Source organism: Heterocephalus glaber, unplaced genomic scaffold (assembly GCF_053883595.1).
Source record: "Heterocephalus glaber isolate CG9 unplaced genomic scaffold, H.glaber_assembly_v1.0 deba00001504, whole genome shotgun sequence".
In the NCBI taxonomy this organism is placed as follows: Eukaryota; Metazoa; Chordata; class Mammalia; order Rodentia; family Bathyergidae; genus Heterocephalus; species Heterocephalus glaber.
In genome coordinates, this window is record NW_028258324.1 from 55527209 (window position 1) to 55552773 (window position 25565).

The following is a 25565-nucleotide window of genomic DNA, read 5'->3' on the forward strand; positions in this document are numbered from 1 at the left end:
GTCTCTGCTGTCATCACAATAGACAACGTGGGCAACAGTGTGCAGATATAAGTCAATGAGTCTCAGCAAGCCAGCTGCAGACTCGTGAGTTTCAAGCAGATTTCTAGCTGCAAGTCCCAAGTTGAGCTCCCTGTCCTCCTGCAGGGTTGAACTCTGCAAGGTTCTACTGCTGGTTCCAGCTGCCCTTCCCCTGAAGATAGTCCAGGTTCGGATGGGAGATGATGATCCCTCCAACTTACCAAGTACAGTGGTCTGGCGTGCCTTTATTGCAGAGATTCTCTTCACTTTTCCAGAGGGCTTTAGTTTTCATCAAGGAGCCTGAGAGAGGCCCTCTATCTGTTGTTCACTTCTGTAGCTCAGGACAATGGCCTTTATGCCCCCGTGCCCCTGTAGTGTGGAACCAGGTAGCGGCACAGCCAGGCGGCCAGGTGGGAGGGCAGGAGAGCGTTGCAGGTGCCTTTGAGCCTAAGCTGCTCGCCAGTGGGCATGTTGAGGGGTCCTCACCATCTCACTGAGCACAGGTGAGTGTGGCGAGTGGGACAGAGCTGGGCTCCAGATGGCCAGGGGCCTCTCAGCTGGCATGCCTTGTCTTTTATTTTTGAATAAGACAAAACTAAAACTGCAATAGTGAGCCTTGTTCTCTGTTTCTTTTTTTGTTGATATTGGGGATCGAACTCGGGACCTTGTGCTTGTGAGGCAGGTGGTGGAACCACTGAGCTAAATCCCCGGCCCTCTGTTTCTTTCTTTTTTTTTTTTCCCAGCCCTCTATTTCTTAATCTGACTACCTATTACTTTGGTGTTGGCCTTATAAATATTTGTTAAATTGTGCAAATAATTGATGTATGTTTTTAAACAAATCTACGATATTTTACAATAAAAATGTTTTTAAAAGATAGAGGTGTGGCAGGCTAAGTAACACAATCAATCATCTCCTTTGGCCTTGATCATTTCTTTAGAATCATTAGATGTCTCTTATTTTGAATATCCTTTCTTGTCTGGGAATTGCTGTCTTTGAGAAGGCATAAAAACTTTGGAAATGATTTTTATCTAACAGATTCCCTACACATGAATAGAAAAGCAGGAGAAAAGAGGCCTCAGCAGAATAAAGAATTCTGTCACTGTGAAGGCTGAACATTCTAATGCTAATTTCACTGCAAAGTCTGTGACATGTTAATCCTTGTATTCTCTGAGGCTCCATCACTTACCAGAAAGAGAAAATAGTAATTGCCTTCTTCACCAAGGTGAGGAGGGAAAGCTTGTATATGATGGTTCCAGAGCATATAAAACTTTATTCAGATAATTGTTATATAAAAACAAACTGAATGACTTCACGAAAAAAGGAAACCATGTACGAAAAAAGATTCAGGCTGAGGATCTAGCTTAGTAGTAGAATGCATACATGCATACACACACACACACACAGATGCAAAACATATTAGCACAGAAATATACATTCTACTCCTATGTTGCATGAAGATATAGCTATAATTCTATCTGACTGTTTGCCATTTTAGAAAATGAATCAGACATGTCTGCTGTCCTGTATTAGTCAGTTTACCTATTGCTGGACACAATACCGGACACCCCAAACTTAAAGGAGGAAAGGTTTAATTTGGCTCATAGTTTCTGGGGATTTGGTCCATGGTCAGCTGGCTCCAAATGGAAGGGTGTGACAGATGCTTAGTTCATGATGACCAGGAAGCAGAGCATGGGAATAGTGGCCACAAGGAACAGGTGAGGAACCAGATTTAGTACTCAAAATCACACCTCCATGACCCAGCCAGACACAGGCATAAGTGTGCTCCACCAATCCTCAAGGTGGCTCTTAAGCCAATCAAATTGATACAATCAAGCTTAACCATCACATTCCACCCTCTGTTAACTGATACCTAAATACATCTCCTTAAACAATATTTATCCCCAAATAAACACAAAGTCATAATTCCACCTAACATGATACAACTATATTGGACACAACTGAAAATGCAGTAATCTTTTCCCCAAAGTCTCAATAGTTCAGCATATTTCAAGTCTAAGTCTTAAGTCTCTTCTGAGATTGAAGGCAAATGCTTAGCTGTGATCCTCTGTAAAATAACAAACAAGTTCTATAATCCCAAAGTGAAACAGCCAAGGTAAATATTCCCATACTAAAAAAGGAGGGATGAAGGCAGAAAAGAATAGAAACAAAGCAAGACCAAAAACAAGTGGGGCAAACATTAAATCCTGTATTTCTATGTGCAGCATCTGGGGCACATGGTGGTGAAATGTGATTTCAGGACTGCTGGGGCAGTTCCACGGCCTTGCTGGTTGCAGTCAACATGGCCTCTTTTGGGCTGACTCCACTTATAGTCTGCAGTTTTCTTCTGCAGATGTTCTACATTTCTGGTATTTCCAGCTTCCTGAGGTCTCCACTGCACCTTTGGCTTCATTCCCACAACCTCAAATACTGTCCTCACAAGGGCATATTGCCTGACCTCCTAAGCCTTCCTTTGAAATCTGAGTGGAAGCCTCTTTTTTTGTGAGGGGAGTTCAGACAAGGTCTCACTATGTGTTCTATTCTGGCCTTAAACTCTCAGCAGTATTCCTGCCTTGGCCACCTGAGTGATGGGATTGCAATTAAGCACCACCACATTCAGCTTGGCAGCCTCTTTGACCCCACAACTCTTATGTTCTGTGTGGTGGTAAAGCTAGCATCATATGGACAACACCAACATCTGCTATCAGCAAGAGCAGTAGCCAGGCCCCCTTGGCCCATGGCTTCAGTGGCCTCTGAGTGCATGAATGACTGAGCAGAGTGAAATGAATCCCAGGAAATCAATTCCCTAAGAGGCTCTTCTCAAGCAGGTTTCCCAGGGACTCTCCTTTTTTTTTTTTTTTTTTTTTTACATTTTTTGCATACTTTATTATCTAAGTAAGCTGAAACCAAAAGAACCAAAGAAGCAGAACCAGCAACTTAATTTGCTTAGGAACAAGCCAATATTTCAGTACCTCATAATGTGTTCATCGGCTATAGGCAATGAGTGTGGGGGGTATGATTACCTGGATGTGCATTTTAATTATCTTTTCCAATCATGGTTGCACCAAAGAAGGTCCAAAAAGGTACAAGAAAATATCTGCATGTTATTCCAGCAAGATCAAATAGAGGATTTGGAATAGAAGCACAGGCCAATATTCCAAAAAATCCAACCTTCTGTATGAGTCTCTGAATCACCAGTTTAGCTCATGAGGGAAAGTCCTGTGCAGACTCTGCATGTTCCAGCATCTCTTCAAATTCCTGATACTCTTCATCATCAGATTCAGTGCCTGAGAGGCGAGCTGCCCTGGCCATGAAATATGGAGGCAGCTCTCCAATTACTGTACCAATACCATGCCGGCCTCAATCCTAACTTTCCTGATGATACTCCACAAGGAAATGGTTCCTTCCATGCCCTCTTCATCTGGACAAATAATCTGATCAGGATAGGGTGGTTCAGGGAAATTAACTGAATTGCATTCATAAGCAGCTAATGTAACTGAAGCTATATGTGGGCCCAGATAAAGCAGAAAAGTGTGCAGCCCTGTTCCAAGCCCCACAGAAGACAAAATTCCCAAGCCTATCCAGTAGGCATACAGAAGAAATTGTTTCTCTATATGCTGGACATACTGTTGATGTGCTCCTTCAACATAATACATAGCTACAAGCACAGCAAGCAGCAGTAAAAAAGACACCACAATGTTTTAATGATGCCATAATTTTGAGGTCCATTCCTTTAAGATTACAAGGATTTCCAAGAAAAATATTGCAAGGTAATGAGTGGTTGTCTCCACAGGACAATATTCTGTCTTTCTTCCCAATTCCTCCTCTTCTTTTCATTCACTGAAGAGGGGTCTGTGAAATTTCCACTGTGTTGTTCTTTGTTCATTGCTACATGTCTCTGGTCACAATTTTTTCCATTCTCAGCCATTTCATTTATCAGTAACTCTTTTTTTTGGTACTGGGGATTGAACTCAGGTCCTTGTACTTGTGCAGCAGGCAGCAAAACCACTGAGCTAAATCTCCAGCCTATCAGTAACTCTTGAGGAGCTGCTTGGACTCCGGCTTCTCCGGATCTCCAGGGACTCTCCTCTTAAATGGAAGGTTTACACTTTTGAACCCTTGGGCCTTCTATGGGTGGGGTCTTGCTGATTCCTGAGATGTCCTCAATGCATCTTCTTTTTTCTTGTAAAAAGTAATTAGTTTCTTTTTAATGGTGCAAGTATCTTCAGCAACCACATATCCTTTGTCCCCAATTTTACGTTGTTCCTTTGGGGCCAAAACTTAAAAGTCTTCAAATTTTTCTGCTCTTCTTTTCCTGGATTCTCCCTATAAATCTGGTTAAAGCAGCCAGCAGTATCCATGCCACAGCCTGAATATTAAGCTGTCTTGAAATTTCCTCTGCCAGGTCAATTAATCTACTACCCTTAATTTCAGTCTCCAGGGGCTGGGGATTTAGCTCAGTGGTTCTGGCGCCTGCCTTGCAAGCACAAGGTCCTGAGTTTGATCCCCAATACCCAAAAAAAAAAAAAAAATTCAGTCTCCAGCAAAGTCTCAGGACATGGGGACAATATAGACAAAATTTTGGCTATATAACATGCATGGCCTCTTCTCCAGTTGCCAATGGAGTCCTTGTTTCCAGCTGAAACCTTGTGAGCCTGGCCTTCACAGTCTACATTCCTATTAGCATTCTGATTGTCTGAGCTCTGACTACCACCCATCAGTCTCTGCTTACAGCATTCTAAGGCTGCTCTAGCCAGCACCAAGCCTTTCCAAATGCCTTCCACAAGCCAATTCCAAAGGCTTCTAATCCACGTGCTCAGGTTCAGTGACATAAATGACCTACTTCTCTAGTACCAATTTTCTATATTAATAAGTTTTTCCACTGCTGGACACAATACCTGACACCCAAAATTTACAGGAGGAGAGGTTTAATTTGGCTCATTTCTTTATTTTAATAGCAGAATATATACCATTTTAATCATGTTTAAATGTATAGTTCAGTGGCATTAAGTACATTCATATAGTTGTGCAACTTCTTTGATGACTTATTTGTGGATTTTAATGATATCCTTAGAATCATAGAGCCACAAAATTAGAGCTGAAGAAGAGATTGTTACATACTAAGGTATGCAAATTCAACTACCAAAAGTCAGCAACACAAAAGAGAAACAGAAAGATAACAGGAGGTGAGGGATACAGCAGGCAACTCCCTGCTCTGTGGCACTTGGTGAGGTACATGGCCCATTGAGCAAGAAATGTAAACCCAAGATACCTGCAGGAACCTCAGGTCCCTTTTGCTTCTTACAAGCAGGCATCTTACCAGACTGAGGATGACTCTGACTTTAACATTTGTATTTTGCTAGGACACAGCAACAAACACAGCCCAGCTACTTCATGTGATCTCAATAAAGAAACCATGATCTGCCTTAATGCTAGAAGAGAAAGCGGTAAGACAAGGCAGTAGCATCTTGAGACTTTCCTAAGGGATTTTCAAGGGTAATTCTTATTATATGCAATTTTTATCTTATATCTTGATCTTTGAACTTCATCTAGGTAGGACACAATACCCCCTTATATTTTCCTGCATTGCAATAGTACAGCATTAACTCATTCCAAAAATCACATCCTAAAAAATGGTGAGTGGAAGTACAGTAGAAGAATAACACATAGAAAGTTCTCCTTAGAAAGTTGGTCTTAGGGCTGGGGATTTAGCTCAGTGGTTTCGCCGCCTGTTACAAAAGTACAAAGACCGGAGTTCGATCCCCGGTACCAAAAAAAGAAAGAAAGTTGGTCTTAGAACATATTTATAGGTGTCTCTGTTAGCAAGCTGCTATAACAACACTGACCTATGGAAATATAACATGGGTCACAAAGCTAAATTAAATTTTTCTTTTTTTATTGTTTAATTTTTTATTTTTATTAGTACATATTTGTAATACATAATGATTACATTCATTGCAGGAAGTTGGTACGTGTACATAACACATTTTCATTCTTTTTACACCTCCCTCTCTCCCCTTCCTCTCCTATCCATCTGTGTTCCTTTCCCATATGCAAAAATCTATCTCCCTGTTTCCTATTATCAATCATTTAGTTTACTCTTTATATTATTTATACTTTGGGTTTCTCATATAAGAGAAACCATGTGATATTTAAGCTTATGTATCTGATTTATTTCTCTTAATATTATGATTTCATCATGCAGCCATTTTCCTACAAATGACCCAGATTTATCCTTTATATGGCAGAATAGTATTCCACTGGCTCAGATTTTCTGGGAATTCAGTCCATAGTCAGCTGGCTCCAAGAAAGAAACAGCATGGCAAAAGGGTGTGATAGAGCAAAGATACTTAGTTCATGGTGGTCAAGAAGCAGAGGAGGGAAATGGTGGCTGTGAGAAAAGAGTGAAGGACCAGATACAGTACTCAAGGTCACACTTCCATGACCCTCCCATACACAGGCAGAAGTGTGCTCTACCAATTCCCAGGGTGGCTTCCAAGCCAATCAAGTTGACACAATGAAGCTTAATTGTCACATGTCCCAAAAGGGCATATAAGTGAGTACAGAAAAAAATTTATTTAAACATTTCTCTAGGTAGTTCTCAATTGTTGGAACTTAAACAAATGCCAAGCATAGTCTACTAAGTGGTTAATCATAATTATCTAATTTAATCCATAGAAACAGAAGTTTTTTAAAGACAGGGTCTCACTATGTAGTTCAGGCTGGTGTTGAACTCACTATGTAGCCCAGACTGGTCTCCAGCTCCCAGGAAACTTCCTGCCTCAGCCTCTTGAATGCTGAGATTACAGGTGTGTACCACCACATCCAGCTTAAACAGAATTTTGAAGGAAAATTACAGAGTCTGGAAACACTGAGAAATTAAGCAATTTACTCAAGGTAAAATACTTTGTAGCTAGAGTCTGTTCTATCTGAATACAAAACAGAATATGAGAGGGTGAGTTAAATGCCATAATCCACAAACCAAATGTGAAGGATATGTGCTTCCTTGATGCTTGAATTTGTAATAATAGTATGTATTATCTTAGTTATTATCTTGTCATAGTATCCAACAACTGTAACTTACAGAAGGGAAGGTTTATTTTGGCTCAGTTTGCAAAGGTTTCAATCCATAGTCAGCTGGCTCCAAGGTAGTACAGCATGCCAGGGGAGGGTTGTTCATGGGCTGGCAGATAGGGAGCAGACAGGGAGTAAAGGAAGAGCAAGGAGAGGTAAACCACAAGCCCAGTAAACCATCCCTTCTGACCAGATCCCACCTCCTAACAACTCAGCTACAAATCCCCACAATCCACCCACCTTCCAAAAGCCCCACTAGGAGTACATGAGGCTTTGGGAGACCTTTTAGATCTAAACCATAACACTGTTTAAGTAATATTTCTTGGAAATGCTAGTGATGGAACCAAGCAAGTGTCTTGCACATGTCAGTCAAGAGCTCTTCTAATTGGCTACATCCCCAGCCCTACTTAAGTAATTCCCTTTTTTTTTCGGCGGGGGGTGGGATGGGGGGGTGGGTACTGGGGCTCAAACTCTGGTCCTTGCACTTGCAAGGCAGGCGGCGGAACCACTGAGCTAAATCCCTGGCCCTAAGTAATTCTTAATAATAAAAAAATTATGCTTTGGGATGTTGGGAAAACCTTCACCTGAGAACAACATAATTTTCTAAAATGTTAATTTAGGAACATTTAGAGTATGAAGATAAAACAAAACAATTATTAAATTCTCGTGTTTTCCTAAAAGATGAAATCTTAGACCTTAAAGCTATACTTCAAATTTTCTAATTCTCCAGTAGGATTCTGTAGTGTTGGATCCCTCTTATATTTCTAATCTCAGAACTAACATGTGATAACAGACAAATATTTAGGTCCCTCTTATGCTTTTATTGTCTCCGCTGGAAAGTGCCCTTCCAACTCTGAAAGAAGAGAACGACACTCTAGGCCAAAGCAAGAGGAAGGACAGTTTTCTGTGTCTGGGAGTCACGGCATGGGACTGGCAGCAGATGGCACTGAGGACTCTGCTCAGAATGATTTCTTTGTGCCTGTCATTCCACACACTCAGTGAAAGGTGATCTGCCCTAACCTGTCATCTGAAACCTGTCTCACCTATCTCATGTGTGTTCTGGTTGAGGCAACCTGACCTTGGTAGTCAGATTCTGCTTGGAAACTGCCCAACATATAAGCATTGTCACAGCTGCTGAAAAAATACAAGGGAACTTTAATCTCTGTTTCCCAAAAAGCAGCCACGACTTCATTTCCACACATTTGCAATCATTGAGAAGAAAAGGTGAAAGCCATTAAACAGAGGCAACCTGGCGACTAAGAAACTGGAGGAAAAAAATACAAGGTTCTCCCCTTATTTAATCAAAATTCAGTGCTTAGAATACTGAGCAAAAATATTATGGGAATTGAGATGGGCAGGAATGGAGGAGGAGGCAATTCACTCAGACCTTTGAAGATCAGGAACAGCAGGCACAGGCAGAAACATAACAGGCAGAGCATAACAAGAAGAGAGACACAAATACAAGGGATGTTGAGAAAACCAAATTCGGTTGACTGTCACCTAATACAGGGAGGAGTATGAAAGAGATAAAACCAAAGACTGAACAGAGGAGAAGCCCTAACAGTAGATAATTGTGATAACAGGATGAAGGCATTTCAAAAACTCAGCAGGTCATTTTATAAGTGTTAAATGCAATGACTTTTAGTATATCCACAGAGTTGTGCATCCAAAATCACAATCAGTTCTAGAACATTCTCGTTACCTAAAAAAAAGAAACCCCACACAAGTAATCACTACCTCCTCAACTCCACATTTCGCCCCCAGGCCTAAGCAACCTCTAATATACATTCTCTATAGATTTGCCCATTTAGGACATTTCAAGGTCTATGATCAGATGCCAGAACCATGCTACTCATGTCCAGGGGAAGCTGTGCCAACCAAGGAGGCTACTACTACTACTCCTACTCCATGCGAGGGGCTGTGACTTTGCATCCTGCCTGTGGACATCTAGGTACCAAACTGCCCACCCACTGCCAAGAAGTGGGAGAAGAAGCTTAAGAGCTGGTACCACCAGTCATGCCACCATAGGCACACTGCTGCCCTGGAGCGTGAAGAATCCACCCCAAGCCTGCTGGTGCCATAGTATCAGGAGATTGGGAATAAACTGAGATTGTAAAGAAACTGCTCTAAGTGCACCCTCCCCCCAGATGGATCAAAGATCTAGGTACAAAACCTGAAACTAAAAAGGGGAAACACTTGAAGTAATAGCCACAGGCAAAGACTTTCTGAATAAGACTCCAATAGCACATAAAATAATAGAAAGAATCAACAAACAGGACTATACCAAGTTAAAGTTTCTGCATAGCAGAGGAAAAAAGCCAACAGAGTGCAGGGACAGCCTACGGAAGGGGAGGAAATCTTAGCCAGCTTCCCTCTGACAGAAGTTAATATCTAGAATATATAAAGAACTCAAAAATCAACACAAAGAAAATGACCCCAATCAATAAATAGGCAAATGAGTACAACAGACTTGTTCTCAAAAGAAGTACAAATGGCCAACAAGTATATGAAAAATGTCCAGCATCTTTTGTCATTAGGGAAATGCAAATCAAAACTACATTTAGGGCTAGGGATGTAGCTCATAGGTGCTGCCCCTGCCTGGCAAGTGCAAGGTCCTGAGTTCGATCCCCAGTACCAGAAAACAAAACAAAACTACATTGAGATTTCATCTCACCCCAGTAAGAATGGCCATCAAAAGCCACACTTGTGAGGCTCCACAGAACAAATGCAGGTGAAGATGAACCCTTCTACACTACTGCTGAGAATGTAAATTAGGACAGCCACTGTGGAAATCAGTATAGCAGTTTCTCAAAAAATTGAGAAGAGAACAATAATATGACAGTTATACCATTCGTTGGCATATACTCAAAGGAATTAAAGTCAGAATAACATAGGGATACGTGAATACACGTGTTGATTGCAGCACAATTCACAACAGACAAAATATGGAACAAGGCTAGGTGCCATCAATGGACGAATGGATAAAAAGAATGTGTGATATATATACATAATGGAGTATTATTCCCGTGTTTACAAAATTCACAATAGCCAAGATCTGGAATGAGGCTAGTGACCATCAATGGACGAATGGATAAAGAATGTATGGTATGTATATATAATGCAGTATTATTCAGCTGTAAAAAAGAATGAAATTATGTCATTTGCAGAAAAATGGCTGGATCTAGAGATTAATGTTAAGCAAAATAACCAAGACTGAAAGACAAATAGCACTGTGAGACCTGAGTGACTCCATTTTAAAATTTTGGCCCCATTTTAGAGTAAAGGTGGCCTGGACATAAATTCTAGTTCCAAGAAAAACCACAAGATGCACTTTGGCCACCTGCCTGTGATAATGTCCAGCAGTCCCCTAGCGACTAGCCTAGCGACAGCTAATCGGTAGCTGCCTCAATGTCCCAGATGCTCTTCTCGATGGCCTGCAACATCTAATCAGTAGTTACCCCAATACCCCAGTATCCCAGATGTTCTTTTCGATGACTTGAGCAGCCGTTTGCAGTTCAGCACGCAAGGCCCAGCCAATTAGGTTTAAACTTTCAAAACTTGCTAAATGCTAGCCAATTGTGTGATTTGCGTGTGATTTGAAACCCCGCGCCTTTTCAAAACCCCGCGCCTTGCTGTAACCTCTATAAAAATCCCTGGTGTTTTAGAGTCAGGGCTCTCAATCTTGACCCGCTGCATCGGTGACAGTTGAGAGTCCCTGCTCAAGCTTGACTAAACGACCCTCATGTGTTTGCATCAGAATCAGTTCCTTGGTGGTCTTTGGGGACCTCGCGATCTGGACACAACAAGCACAATTTTTTGGAGACAGGGTCTTGCTGTGCAGTTCAAGCTGGCCTCAAACTCATGGAGATCCTCCTGCCTCAGCCTCCCAAGTGCTGGGATTACAGGTATGCGCCACAATGCCCGGCTCATATAGTGCAATTTTCCCTACTATGTGAAATCTAAAATAAAAAGGGAAAAAATGGCATTAAAGTAGAAAGGAGCCTATTATTGGACAAGAGGAAAAGTTTAAGGATCTGGGAGGAGGTGTAAAAGAGAATAATGGGGATGGATATGATCAAATTATGCTATATATGCATATATGAAAATATACTGAAGCCTGGCATGGTGGTGCACACCTGTACTCTCAGCACTGAGGAGGCTGAGGCAGGAGCTCTGATCACCGTGAGTCTGAGGACAGCCAGGACTATATAGTGCATTCAATGCCACTATGGTCACTTCCTTCTTGAAACACTGTCTCGCCTCAACTACATAGCAAGACCCTGTCTCAAAAAAACAAAAAGAATTGCTGCCTGCTGTGTAAGCACAGGGACCTGAGTTCGGTCCCTGGTACCAAAAAAAAAAAAAAAGAAGAAAAGAAAAGAAAATACTACACTGAAACCCAGTGTTTTGTAAAACAGGTACTAATAAAAATACATTAAAAGGGCTGGGGATTTAGCTCAGTGGTTTTGCTGCCTGCTGTGCAAGTGCAAGGACCGGAGTTCGATCCCCAGTACAAAAAAAACCATTAAAAAGAATTCTGCAGGGTTTTTTGTTGGTTTTTTTTTGTATTAAATTCTTTTATTGGTACATTGTAGGTATACAACACAATTACATTTCTCATTGGGAACTGAACCTTTATATAATGCATCTTGGTTCTTATTTTTTCCCCATTCCTAGCCCTCCCTTCACGCCCTCCACCCTTCCCTATTTACAAAGACTTTATTTCCATTTTTTCCATTTCTCATCATTTTTTCCTTTCCCTTCTGCAGTTTTGACTCTTACATTTAGGTTTTTGATCATTTTACGTTAATTTTAATATATCATTGAAATAGGCAGAAGGTCATTTTTTTATCTTTAATCTTGTAAACTCATCAAGATGGGTTTTAGAAAGATTAACCTGATGAGAACATGTAAAATGGATGAGTCTAGTAAGAAATTTAAGGTGGGAAAGCTATTGCAAGAATCTAAACACATGGTAACTAAAGAGTCAATTGAGGAAATTCAGCTTCTAATGGTGGGAACCTAGGCACAGATAGCCATCTCTTAGAGTAAGAGGTGGAAAAAGACACTGCAAAATCATGCATAATGAGCAAGTGCAAGAGAGTCCTGCTGAAGGGTTAGTCTTGAGACTGAGCAGGTTAGTCCTGCATTGCTAGAAAAAGGACTACAGTAAGACCAAGCTAACATCTTAAGAGAAAGGATGGAAATATTCATTGTATCAGTGCCCTGGACCCAGTGAACCCACAGTGTTAAAATTTAGAAAAAGAAGCTCCGGATTTAATAAAGCTGAGTTCCTACTTTTTTCTATATACTTGTTTGTTTTGTGGTACTGGAAATCAAACCCATGGCCTTGCACACACTAAGCAAGTACTCTCCCATGGAGTTACATCCTCAGGCCTGAGTCCCCACTTTAACCTCAAACCATAATTTTATCATTTGCAGTAGGTAGAAGTCTTCAAGTTTTGGACACAGTCTTTATTGCACAAATTTACAGGTGGCTGGGCCAGGGATTTAGCTCAGTGGTACCGCCGCCTGCCTCACAAGCAGCACAAGGTCTCAAGTTCAATCCCCGGTATAAAAAAAATTCACAGGTGACTGTCTCCATGCATTCCCATTAACTGCATCTTTCACCGCTGTGAAGTGATTCCCAACTTGGGGGACTTAGTCATGGAAATTCACCTGATGAGACACCTAAGTTTAATTTGGAAGTTCAAACACAAGGGAAAGAACTCTCTTTTGGGAAATGCTTTCTCCATTCAAAAGCAGAATACTAATTATAAGAAAACACCTTAGCAGATTGAACTCAGGTATTAACATATGGGGTTAATTAGCATTTCCACCCCAGGGGCGAAGCGCAAATAAGCTTCAGTTGACCTTTGTGACCTAAACTAACCAAACCTTACAGAGACTTTAATCCTAAAAAGATTAATTTCAAGGTTGCTCAGAACACATTATAGAGTAATTTAGTGATCCTCAACTCTGCCCTCTCATTAGAACTACAGTATGTACTTGTTGAGTTCTACATACTTTCTTTCTTTCTTTTTTTGTTTTTTGGTACCGGGATTGAACTGGGGTCCTTGCACTTGCCAGGCAGGTGGTGGAACCACTGAGCTAAATCCCCGGCCCTATATACTTTCTTTTTGAACACTTTTTTTTGGTACCGGGGATCAAACTGGGGTCCTTGCGCTTTTGAAGCAGGCAGCGAAACCACTGAGCTAAATCCCCGGCCCCTATATACTTTCTTTTTAATACTCACACCCTGCTCTTATCTGGGGGTTCTATGATGGACTATTTAGAGTGAGTCCTAGGTGCCTATATTTTTAGAAAGCTCCACATGTGGTCACTATGCCAACCAGGATTTAGAATCAGAGAATTGAGCTAGAATGAAGAAGCCTGGTTCTAACCTATGTCGGCCACAACTAAGTAACTCTTTTTAACTCTCACAAATCCCCAAAAGTCTATCTGAGGTTTGGTTTCTGGTTAATAAAAGAGGGCTAACTGTGATCATGGCTATCTTCCACAATCTTCTGTGAGAGAAAAAAATCTGACATTTCAGATTTTATAAAAATGTTCCTAAATATATGAACACTGAATTATTGTTATTATCCAGTCCAATGGTCACCTCATCTTATATTTACTAGCATAAGAATCATTAGGTATCTACTTTCTTGAAACACTGTATCTTATTGCTTCAGAGACATGCCCCTTCCTTTTCCTTGTTCCATGTTCTAGTTTCCCCTTCTCTGTGGGAAAGCTAAGTGTTGAACTCCCTAGGGCTCAGCTGTGATTCCCCTCATTTTCCTCTGTATAGTCTCTCCCTAGACAACTTCATACAATTTCATAAGATCCATAGTTTGAAATAAGCACTATATAATCATGATTTCCAAATTTATGTGTCTAGCCCTCATGTTTATTGAGCAGCTAAGTGCCCACTTGACCTCTCCATTTAGAGGTCTAACCCACAGGATAATTCCTCATTCCCACAATATGCCTCTTACTAATCCTTTCCTCTGTGTGTGTGTGTGTGTGTGTGTGTGTGTGTGCCTTTGTGTGTGTAATTGTGCAAGCTGTCCAGCAAAGTGCAAAATCCATACAGCTGGCAGTCAAAAAGAGAAGCCTGGGCAGGCTTGAACTTCATAAGCACAGGCTGAAGCCACAACATCCTCTCTTCTCCCCTTTCCTTCTTAAAGTCTATCTGGCTGTGAGCCAATAATCAAGTATTCCAAGGACATCCTGTGCTCCCTACCATACCCTGGCACTTGGTACTGTAGAGCACTGAAATGGCCTCCTCAGAAACTCAGCTCAAAAGGATTTCTTGTTCACCTCCTAGTCCACACACTTCAATAAATACAGCAAATACAGCTGTCCCCAAAGAGAAAAATTTCCTTTCAGCCCCCTTCTGTACAAAGATTAGGAAGAAAGAAGTGGGGGGGGGGTATAGACTGCTATGGCTTGTGTTTAGATGACTCCCCTAAAGCCTTGTGCAGTCAGAGGTGGCTGGATCTAGAGTGTGTGACACTGGAACTGATTTGTGGTGCAGTGCTAGGCTCAAAGGCATTAGGATTAAGGATGTGAGTACTACTCACCCTGAGTAGCCTGGAAAAGATAAAAGGGACAGAAAGATGCTGTTAAGGTCCCTTGCTTGTTTGCTTGCTTTTGCTGTCTTCTGCTTGCCATGAACTGTTTCTCCTCTGCAATGCCCCTCTGCCAAGCTACCCGGCCTTGGAGCCAGCCAATTATGGACTGAAACCTCCACAAACCATGAGCTAAATAAACCTTTCCTCTCTTAATTTGTGAGTGTTGGGTATTTTGTCTCAGCAACGAGAAAAGTAAGACATGGACCTAGTTTGAAAATGATCAGGGTGAGATTCCACCCTGATCATTTCTTTTTTTTTTTTTTTTGGTACCGGGGATCGAACTCGGGTCCTTGAGCTCACCCTGATCATTTCTGGATACAATGCTTTTCTCCCCTGACTGCACCCCTAGATCTATGTGATTGGTCTGCACTTTGGAAGGCAGCCAACCCACAAGGAGACCTAAAGACTGATGCTTATTCACTTCCCTCATTTAATTCAAACTTGTTGAGCTGACACAGTCTTGGATTCTAAAGGTGATTATCACTTGGTTGAGTACATCAATTACCAAGTCCTTGTATAGAGGTCCAAGTTGGCCAAGGTGGAAGATATAATTGATCTCTAAATTTTATAAAAATGCTCTTGCTCCTCTCACACTTGATGTTCCTGGATACATATAAGAAATTTTTAGAAAAAAAAAAAAATGAAGTTACAGGACACACCAGGAATGCAATATCTTAGACCCTCTGCTATCTGGAGGCAGGGAACATTGTGTGTTCTCTTAATCTCCTGCACTCACTGCCAGAGCAAAATAATCATATGGTCCACCAGTGTCAAACAGCAGCCATGAGGGGTAATCGGACCTCTTGCTGAGTTGTCAGCCTTGTTCCGTGATAGAGTTCTCTGCTAGATAAAATGGCTCTGGCAGTCTCACCTCCTAAATGCCTCTTCCTGGCAGATAATAAATCACTCAGGGAAACAAAACCTAAGTTTCCCACCTCCAAGCTCTCCCGCTTATAGTCCCTCTCACTGAGAAGTTCAAACTTGCCAATGGATTTAACCTTACCTCTGGCTGCAGCCAAACATCTACCTCCACTATGCCCAACCCCCCATGCTCCTTGCCCATATAAGAGGTCACCTAGTCAGCCCCTGGCCACTGCTCTTGCCACTGTTCGAGACAGCCCAGCACCCCATCCCCTAATAAAGGCCTAGTCTCGGGTGTTCGTGTTTTCGGCTCATTCTCATCCTCTCATTCATGTGCTACAAAAGCACAAACTCATGTGGACACACACATCTGATACTGAACTAATCTACTATGCCTGAGGTCACTATGATAGCCTGAATGTGCCTGCTCACCTCCACCTGTGTACAAACAAGGACCAGCACAACCTTGTCTAAACCTCACCGATAGCAACCTTGTACACTTCTCCTGATTCCCAGGGGCCTTGGAGACCAAGGCACGGATTTTTAGGAAAAGGTCTCCCATGGAAGCCCACGGCTCCCTTGTCCATTCTTGGCTGAGAATGCCAAGAATACAAGGTGCTCTGTGCTCTTCACTCAGCCATTTCTCAGGATTATGGCTCTCAGGACTAACCTCGTAGGATGAAGTAATGTCTCCTTTTGCTAAAAAAAAAAAAAAAAAAAAAAAAAGCAGGCTGTTCACAGTCGGTCATAGAGTGGCGAGTTCCCTGACTCATCCTTCTCCTGTGAGGCAGCCCCCTGTGTATGCAAACATTCATCAGTATCTTGTCACCCTATTATTGCAGATGGGTAACTTAATTAGGCATCTTGTAGGCAGTTAGGGCCAGCCCACAAGGAGCCAACATGGAGGACAGTGAAGACATTCTCTGAAGGCCAGCATTGTAAAAGAGAATCTACCACACCCATGTAGGATGAATAGCAGTGATTGACATTCTAAACAGGGATCAATCATCTGGGTGGGGGCCCAAGGTTTTAACCTAGCCTTTCTGGGAAATATCCCTGACCCACCCTTACTGAAAATCCCTGTATGCTTGTTATGTGACTTACTTCCCCATTTGACCCCCATTTAATCAATATTACCCGGGTGACTGTACTTGTAATCTTATTGGTTGGTTGTGATTTTGCCCCACCTCATGCCCACCTTGTACATTTCCATTGGGTCTTATAGTTTTGACCCACTTTGTACCCGCCTCAACACGTGGCTTTGCTGTATAAAATATTCTTGAAAAATGGAGTGGGCAGGCAACCCACTTTCCGGTCCCCCTTCTCTCTCTCTTAGACAGAAGCTTTCTTTTTCTCAATAAATTTTTCCTACTTTTAAGCTAGTTGTTCCTAGAATTCATTCTCCAATTTTAGAGAATACAAACTCTCATTTGCATATCTAGTAGGTTTGGGAGTTGAATTCCTTTCCCCTATATCACTGTGGGACTTGAGGGGCAAGGGAAGCTGACCCAAACATGCTGATTGTAATGCACCTTATCATGCCATCGATATTAAAATCTTGTCTCATGTCTTCTGCTGGCATCTGGGAAACAGTAATGGTGCAACTTATTAGTTTATAAATAGGATACAATCAGACTCCAGATCTGATAGACCTAAGGCAAATTCCCTAATTTGAAAAATCCATGTAAGTGTATGTGTGAAATTTTAAAAAGAAACTATATATCTTTCCCTAGTAGTTTTCTTACTCTCGGAACACTCTGTTAAAGAACTTTTCATCAGAGTGTAACAAGAATCCTTACAACTCAAAAAAAAAAAAAAAAAAAAAGAATCCTTACAACTCATAAATAATGAGATAAACAATTCAATTGAAGAAATAATTGACAAAAATATTTTTTTTAGTACCAGGGATCAAACTCCAGACCTTGTGCTTGCAAGGCAGGCAGCAGAACCACTGAGCTAAATCCCTGGCCCTGACAAAGTATTTGAACAGACACTTAACCAAAGATATACAAATGGCAAATAAACACATGAGTATTTGATCAATACCATTAGTCATATGGCAAATGCAAATTAAAACCATAGTGAGATGCCATTATATATCCACTAGATTGATGAAAATTTTAAAAATAGAGAAAACCAAGTCTGGGGAGAATCTGAAGAAACTGAAACACACACATTATGGATAGGAATGTAAAATGTTACAGCCAATTTGGAAAGAGTTTAGTAGTTTCTTTAAAAGCTAAACACACCATATGCTCTCAAACTAGAAACAATCAAAATGTTCTCCAGTGCATAACAGAATGTTACATTCATACTACAGAATATCACTCAGAAATAAAAAGGAACAAAGTAAGCCAGCTGTGGCGGCACACACTTGTAATCCCAGCACTGAGGAGGCTGAGACAGAAGGATCACCTCAAGTTTGAGGCCAGCCTGAGCTACACAATGCAAGGCCAGCCTGAACTATGTACCGAGTCCTTGTCTCAAAAAACAAAACAAAACAAAAGGTTATGTATGCACAATACTATTTACATGGGATTCAATTCAAACTGACAAAATTATAAGAGATGGAGAGTATTTTAATCATTGGCAGGGGTTGAAGATGGGGTGGAAGATGGAAGGGAAATAGGTATGACTATAAAAGGGAACTCCATAGTAATATAATAAATAATTCTGTATCTCTTTATTTTTCTTTTTGGCTGTTGTTGTGGTGGTGGTGGTGGTAAAGATCAAACCCAGAAAAAAATTAAAAATTAAAAATTAAAAATAAATAAATAAATTAAATAAATTTAAAAAAAAAAAAAAAGATCAAACCCAGCATCTCCAAAATGTTAGGCAAGGGCTCTGCTACTGAGCTACACCCTAACTATATTACTCATTCTGTCTTAACGCATTTTTCTTTGTAGTGGTGGAAATAGAACCCAGGGCCTTGTACATTCTAGACAAATGCTCTACTATTGAGCTATATCCCAGCCTTAATTCTATATCTTGATTGCGGTATTGGTAACAGGAATTTAGGGCCGGGGATGTAGCTCAGCGGTGCAATGCCTGTCTGGTAAGCATGAGGACCTGAGTTCGATTCCTGGTACCAAAAGAGAAAAAAGGAATCTACGCGTGCTAAAATTGCATAAAAATACATGCAGAGACACAAATGAATGTATGCAAAACTGTTGAATTCTGAATAACTGAAATTCTGAATAACTGTTGAATTCTGAATTCTGAATTGTACCAATGTCAATTTCCTGGTATTGACATTATACTATAGGTACTAGGATGTTATCATTGGGAGAAACTGGGTAAAAGATGCACAAGACTGCTCTGTAATGTTTTGCACTATCTTAAGAATCTGTAATTTTTAAGTAAAAATAAAACGTATTGCTATATGCAATAAGTTGAATAAACCAAGAATGTTACGCAGAATGAAAAAAGCCAATCTCAAAAGACTATATACTGAATGATTCCACTTGTATAACATTTTCAATATAACAAAAATATAGATGGAACACAGATTAGTGGTTGTCAGAGGTCACTTGGAAAGTGAGGGGAGGGATAGGTGTGATTGTATACGAGAACTCTGTGGTAGAGTAGCTCTGTATAAGTGAACGCTGCTACAGGAATCTCTAAGTATGTTAAAATGGCTAGGTCTACAAACACACATTGTACCTATGTTAATTTCTGAGTTTTGATACTGTACTAAAACTACATAAAATGTAGCCACTGGGAAAAACTGAGTGAAGGGTACACAGGACCTTTCTGTATTGTGTTTACAACTCCCTGTGAATCTACAAGTTACAGTTGGTCCTTTGTTTCATACAGTTCTGCATCTATGGATTCAAGCATCTGAAGACCAAAAGTATTTTTTTTAATTACACCTGAGCTGGGTATGGTGGTGCATGCCTGTAATCCCAGCACTAGGGAAGCTTAGGCAGGAGAATCACCATGAGTTCAAGGCCGTCCTGAGGCTACATAATGAATTCAAGGGCAGCCTGAACTACATAGTGAGACTCTCTCTCTCTCAAAAAAAAAAAAAAAGGGCTGGGGATTTAGCTTAGCGGTTTCGCTGCCTGCCTCACAAGCGCAAGGACCGGAGTTTGGTCCCCGGTACCAAAAAAGGAATTGTAAATAATCTAGAGATGATTTAAAATTCAGTACACAGGAGGATATTCATAGGGTATATGCAAATAGCATAAGCCATTTTGTTTAAGTGACATCTTTTTTTTTTGTACTGGGGACCAAACTCAGGACCTTGTACTTTCGAGGCAGGCAGCAGAACCACTGAGCTAAATCCCTGGCCATTTTGTATAAGAGACTTCTGCATCCACCGATTTTGTTATTTGCAAGGGTTCTAGAACCATTTCCTTGGGCACACTGAGGAATAACCATATTTCCAAAATAAGAATTAAAAAATAGCATCCCCAAGTCTTTTATATACACACAAAATTTTGAGAAACAATGATTCTATTAACTCAGTCACAGATATAAAATAATCAAGAATGGAATTAGGATTTGCTCAGATAGTCAGTTAACAATCTAGTCACCTGGAGAGCTAAAAATAAATAGTTAATTAATTGAAAGGGTCCAGGTACCAGACTCAATCAGATTCTAACACAGTGGGGTCTGAGATTTTGCATTTCTAACAAGCTCCCAGATGAGCAGCAAAGACGAACTCCTGCCAAGAAGGGAAAGCCACTAAAGAGGTGTGGTGCCACACAGACAGCTGCTTTTGTTCATAGCTATGAGACAGTGGTCACTTTTTTATTTCCTCATCAAAATAGTAACAGCAAGTGCTATCACTAGTAAGCATTAGGAGGCTACAAAGTTGTTCTGAAAAATGAAGTAGATTTGCAAGTAGCAGCAAATAAACTCTTTATTCACAAATACTTCCATAATCACCAAATATATCTTTGGGAGAAGGGGCCCTAAAGGCACTGAAATACTCTTCACAGACGTAAAAGAAATCTGTGGAGAGAAGAATGTGTGAAAGTCATTCTGATGCTAAGCGGAGTTAGCAAGACAATCCCTTTGCTCTCAATAGACAAAACTATGAATGAGTCTAAATCAACTAAGAGCCTGTATTTGTTTTGTCTTGCTCTAACAAAATATACGAGGCTGGATTCTTTATAATGTAAAGAAATTTACTTGGCTTAAGAGTTTGGTGGCTGGAAAGCCCAAAAGAGCGCAGCACTTGCATCTGGTAAGGGCCCCCTGGCTGCATCACAACTCGACAGAGAACTGGAAAGGAAACTGACTGCCTGCAGAAGAGGCCAAAAGCCTGGGTGGCCTTGTTTTATAACAGTCAGCTCTCTCAAGAGCCAATCTAACCCCACAAGACACCAGCTACTTCCAAGGGACACCAACAATTTATTCATAAATGTAGAGCCTGTGTGAGCTGATAACCCACCACAGAGCCTCAGAGCTTAAGCATTCTACCACTTCAGCATCAGCATGAGTTTCACTGGGGAGAGGGCCCTCCTTCACCTGCCACATGCTTCCCAGTCCCTCCAACCCCACCGAGTATTGAAAAAGCTGATCCATAGTGAAGGCAAATGAATCAGGTCCACAGAAAAAGAGAAAAAGAAAATAGTGTTTCATAGTTAATTATTTCCACTTCCTTGCTTTGGTATGATTTTTTACATAATATTTTATTATATCAAAGTAATATATGTACATATTTTAAGTCAAATAATTTTTATAAAACATGTTGGTTAATTTTAGGTGCCAACTCGACTGGATTAAGGAATATCTATCAAGAAACAAAGAGGAGCATTATTTTGAGTGTCTGTTAGGGTGTATTCTGAGGAGGTTAGCATGCCAATCTGGGTAGACTAGGTGAGGAAGAGCCTCCCTCAATTCGAGTGGGCACCACCCAATTGGCTAGGAGCCCAGAGGGAGCAAATATGGACAAGTTGGTCTCTCTCCCTGAGAGCTGGGACATGCTTGTCTCCTGCCTTGGATATCAGCAGTCCAGGCAATCTGGCCTTTGTACTTCAGGGTTTACACGGCCCCTCCCTTGCTTCTCCAGCTTTTCTCCTCGAACTGAGAGTTACACCATCAGCTTCCCTAGTTCTGAGGCCTTCAAACTTGGATTGAGATGTGCTACCAAAATTCAAGGGTCTCTAGCCTGCAAACAACCTGTTGTAGGACTTCTCAACCACTGTATCACATAAGCCAATTCCCTAATACACTCCCTCTCACATATCTACACACATGACCCACTGGTTCTGTCTTTCAGGAGAACACTAACTAATGCATAAAGCTTCTGATATATAATGGCAGGCCCTTCCTCCACCCTATCTCATACCCAATTTCTGCAATCACCTTCGACTCTTTTTACTATATTTTCTGACACTTTCCTCCATACTTCTAAACAACATTGCTATAAAGGAATGTAATTTTTTTTAGATTCAGATATCTTCTCCTAGCATCTTACTTCTGACCAAAAATATTTAGATTTTTTTACTTCTGCCTATTTCTGGGAGACAACCCCACGTGATTTACACCATACACACACACACACACACACACACACACACACACACACACGCACGCACTTCCCTTTCCTTTCTCCCTACAAAATTTTCTTAAATGGGGCCGGGGATTTAGCTCAGTGGTTCTGGTGCCTGCCTTGCAAATGCAAGGTCCCAAGTTTGATCCCCAGTACCAAAAAAAAAAAAAAAAATTTTTTTCTTAAATGAATATTTAGTATTTACATAATAACAATTTTGTAAATATATTACTTTCACTTCAGCCATTTCACTTTCATTTGTTTGGTACCAGGGATTGAACTCGGGACCATGCACTTTCAAGGCAGGCTCCTGAACCACTGAGCTAAATCCCCAGCCCAGCCATTTCACTTCTAATTTTCACTAATGTTAACACAAGGCATGATTAAAAAATAGAGTGAATGTTTAAATTTTTAAAAATTTATTACAGTAAAACTAAAAATTATTTCCATTAATTCTCCTCAAAATATTACCCTTTGCTTTGCACACACTCATCCCATCATTCTTGCCACTCTCTGAAGCAGTGCTGGAAGTCCTCTTTCATGGTGCCTTTAGTTGCTCTGACGTGGCTGCCTCCGATGTCCTGAATCAATTCAAAATGTTTATCTTTCATAGTCATTTTGACTTTGGGAAGTGCCAGAAGTCTCACTGTGTCATAGGTGGTGAATAAGGAAGGTGAGGATCATTTTTACATGCCTACTTTTCCACTGGATGACAGCCTTCACTGCACTTTTAATCATACCTTATGAAGATACAAAACCACAATGCCCAGTTCCAGCCCCTTTTTATTTTTAGACAAGGTCTCACAATGTTGCCTAGGTTGGCCTCGGATTTGCCATCTTCCTGCTTCGATCTCTTTTTTTTTGTACCAGGAATCGAACTCAGGACATTGTGCTTGGCAGGCAGGCAAGGCACCACTGAGCTACATTCCCAGCCCTGCTTCAATCTCTTGAGTCAGTGGGATTTCAGGCATGCATCACCACATCCAGTTAATTTAATTTTTAGTTTAGCTAATGTATTTCTTTTCTCTTGCTGTGCTAAGGATTAAACTCAGGCCCTCACACATGCTAGTCCCACTGAGGCACGTCCCCAGCTCTAGCCAGTGCATTTTTGTTGTTTGCTCTGGAGAGGTTTTTTTTGTTTATTTGCTTGTCTTTTGTAGTCCAGGGTGGGCTTGAACTTGCTATGTAGCACAGACTGGCCTCAAACTCATGATCCTCCTGCCTCAGCCTCCTGATTGTTAAGATTAGCTAAAGAAATTTTAATTGCCAAGAACAGTTTCTTGATGCTGAATGAAGCAGGCAGCGGAACCACTGAGCTAAATCCCCAGGCCTGAATGTTCCTTTTTTAAAGTATCCTTCTTCTATTCATGGGAGTAGAGTGTGTTTTCTTTCAGTATTCTTAAAGCTCGCTCTTTTCTTTTTTCTTTTCTTTCTTTCTTCTGTCGTGTTAAATGTCTTACCCAAATCCCTTAAGGACCTTGCATGATCCCCATATTTATGACAAGGGCACTATAAAGATAGTTGGAAGCTAAGTACTGGGCCTCACTGTATGGTGATCAGGCTGGGAGCCAGCTGCTCACTTTGAAGCCTGTGTTCTCCACTTTCTACAACTGTAGGATTTTCCCTTAGATTAACTGGTTTCCTAAGAGAGGAATCATTTCTAAATCTAAAAGCCAGTCTTCAGATAGCTGAGTCACGGAAAGAGGCCAAAATCTAACCACTAATATGCAAACCTTGCCTCTGTTTTGTTCTTAGTAGAACCTCCTTTGTCTGCAGTTTCTCATATTCCTGAATCCATTGTCTCTCTAGAAATTAACCCTCCAGTCTTCTCTTGGGGTAGGGCACTATAGTTTGGCTATGTACAGAAAGAGTTCTCAAAGCTTAATTGCTCTCCTGTACAGACTTTTCATCATCTTGCAGACTTTCTCAGGTTTTCGGTTCCACTCACACCCATACATGTTATGTCTAATTCAAGCCTTCTAGAACTCTGCTGTAAAAATGAGCTTCTTTTTTGCAGTCATCCTTCTGCAGTTAGAGTTAAGCAAATGAAAATCAGCCCTGCTGATATCAGGCTGTGATATTCCTAACAGAGCATAAACAGTGCTTCTAAGAGACGTGGTTGAGGTCATTCAGACACCACCTCTATAGGAGGCTAAGCCACAGTTGCCAAAGTGGCTAACGTGGGGCTGAGGTAGTGCTTACCTGTCAGGCACCAAGCCTTGGGTCCTATTCCCAGAGCTCCAACAACAAAACATCTGAAATCTTTCCTTCTAAGTGGTTGTTGCTTTGTTACTGATGACATCGCTAATCTCGTTATGTTCCTCGGCTCCTTGGGAAACAAAAAGACTTCTGAAATATCCGATTGCTGAACTCTCCCACTTCATGACCATAGCACCAACAAGAGACGGCACCTGGTTCCTCCAGCCCCTTAGAATTATGCACCACAAACCCAACCCTGGAAGGCCTTCTCTGTCCCCCTTACTGAGAGGCTTCCCAGGTTCCTCCGAGGTGTGTTCTCCCTTGGTGCAGCAAACTAAATAAGCATAACTTTGTTTTGTGCTCCTGGTAAAGCTTGGCTGGTGAACTTAGACAAAATCCAGTTTTTCTGTGGTCTGCTCATAAGTTAACTTGTGTATCTACTTTCCAGGCTCCAAAATATTCTTGACCTCTCTACTTCTAAGGTTGCCACAAGTTATAATCTCTGTTCTTCTTTCCCTATTTGTATGTGGACAAATATTCTATTTCCTAAGCACACCGTGTACATTGGTATCACTTACAGCAGGCTCTTAACGGTATTAATGGCAGACAAATATACTGAAGAATGAGTCATCAGTGAGTAAATCTGACATCCTGTGCCATGCATATCAGCTATGACACATAATCTTCATGACGTACGTCTGTCACCAGATCTGGACCTTCTACAAAGTATTAGATCTGCCTAAAAAACTCCAGCCACACCCCAAATTGGACAAGAACAAAGTTTATGTTCTTTCCCCAGCAGGTTATGTTCTCCCTCCTGCATTCCCTATGTCAGTTAAACCTCTACTTAATCACTCACACCAACCAGACACTGGGAATTCATTCTACATTGTTCCCTCTTCCTTGTCTCCATCCATCCTGTGATCACCAAATTCTGACTTGTTTGCCTCCTAGTTTTTAATTTTTATCTGATTTGATTGAATTAAGTAATTAATTAATGATATAGGATCTCACTTTGTTGCCCAGGCTGGTCGAAAACTTTTGAGGTCAGGTGATTCTCCCTGCCTAAGCTTCCCCAGCAGCTGGGACCACAGGCCTGTAACACCATAAGCAGCCTCAATGTTTCTTCTATTTGTTTTATTCCTTTTGTCTCTAATCCTACTGCTCTATCTAAAGCTCTCTATCCTCCCTTATCTACAACATCTAACTGTGTCTCTAGGCAAACAACTTTTACTCTACACCCCTGTTGCTATAAATAACCATTAAAATGCAG

The 25565-nt window shown here is 41.1% G+C and overlaps 1 protein-coding gene and 1 pseudogene across 20 annotated transcripts in view; both read right to left on the reverse strand.

The window, feature by feature from the left end:
* Positions 1–25565, reverse strand: part of LOC147825355 (uncharacterized) — an 88233-nt gene that overhangs the window by 49323 nt on the left and 13345 nt on the right. For 4 of the 19 annotated variants that reach the window (XR_015440979.1, XR_015440978.1, XR_015440977.1 and 1 more), the window contains exon 2: positions 24296–24422. The exons of 13 other annotated variants lie outside the window; for them this stretch is intronic. The gene's annotated coding sequence lies outside the window, so the exon portion shown is untranslated. Of the gene's footprint in view, positions 1–644; positions 22675–24295; positions 24423–25565 lie in introns of those variants that run through there. 2 more of the 19 variants (XR_015440982.1, XR_015440981.1) reach the window with 2 other exon arrangements.
* Positions 645–4911, reverse strand: LOC147825356 (vacuole membrane protein 1 pseudogene; annotated as a pseudogene). The gene has a single exon (XR_015440984.1). The product of XR_015440984.1 is annotated as a vacuole membrane protein 1 pseudogene (transcript).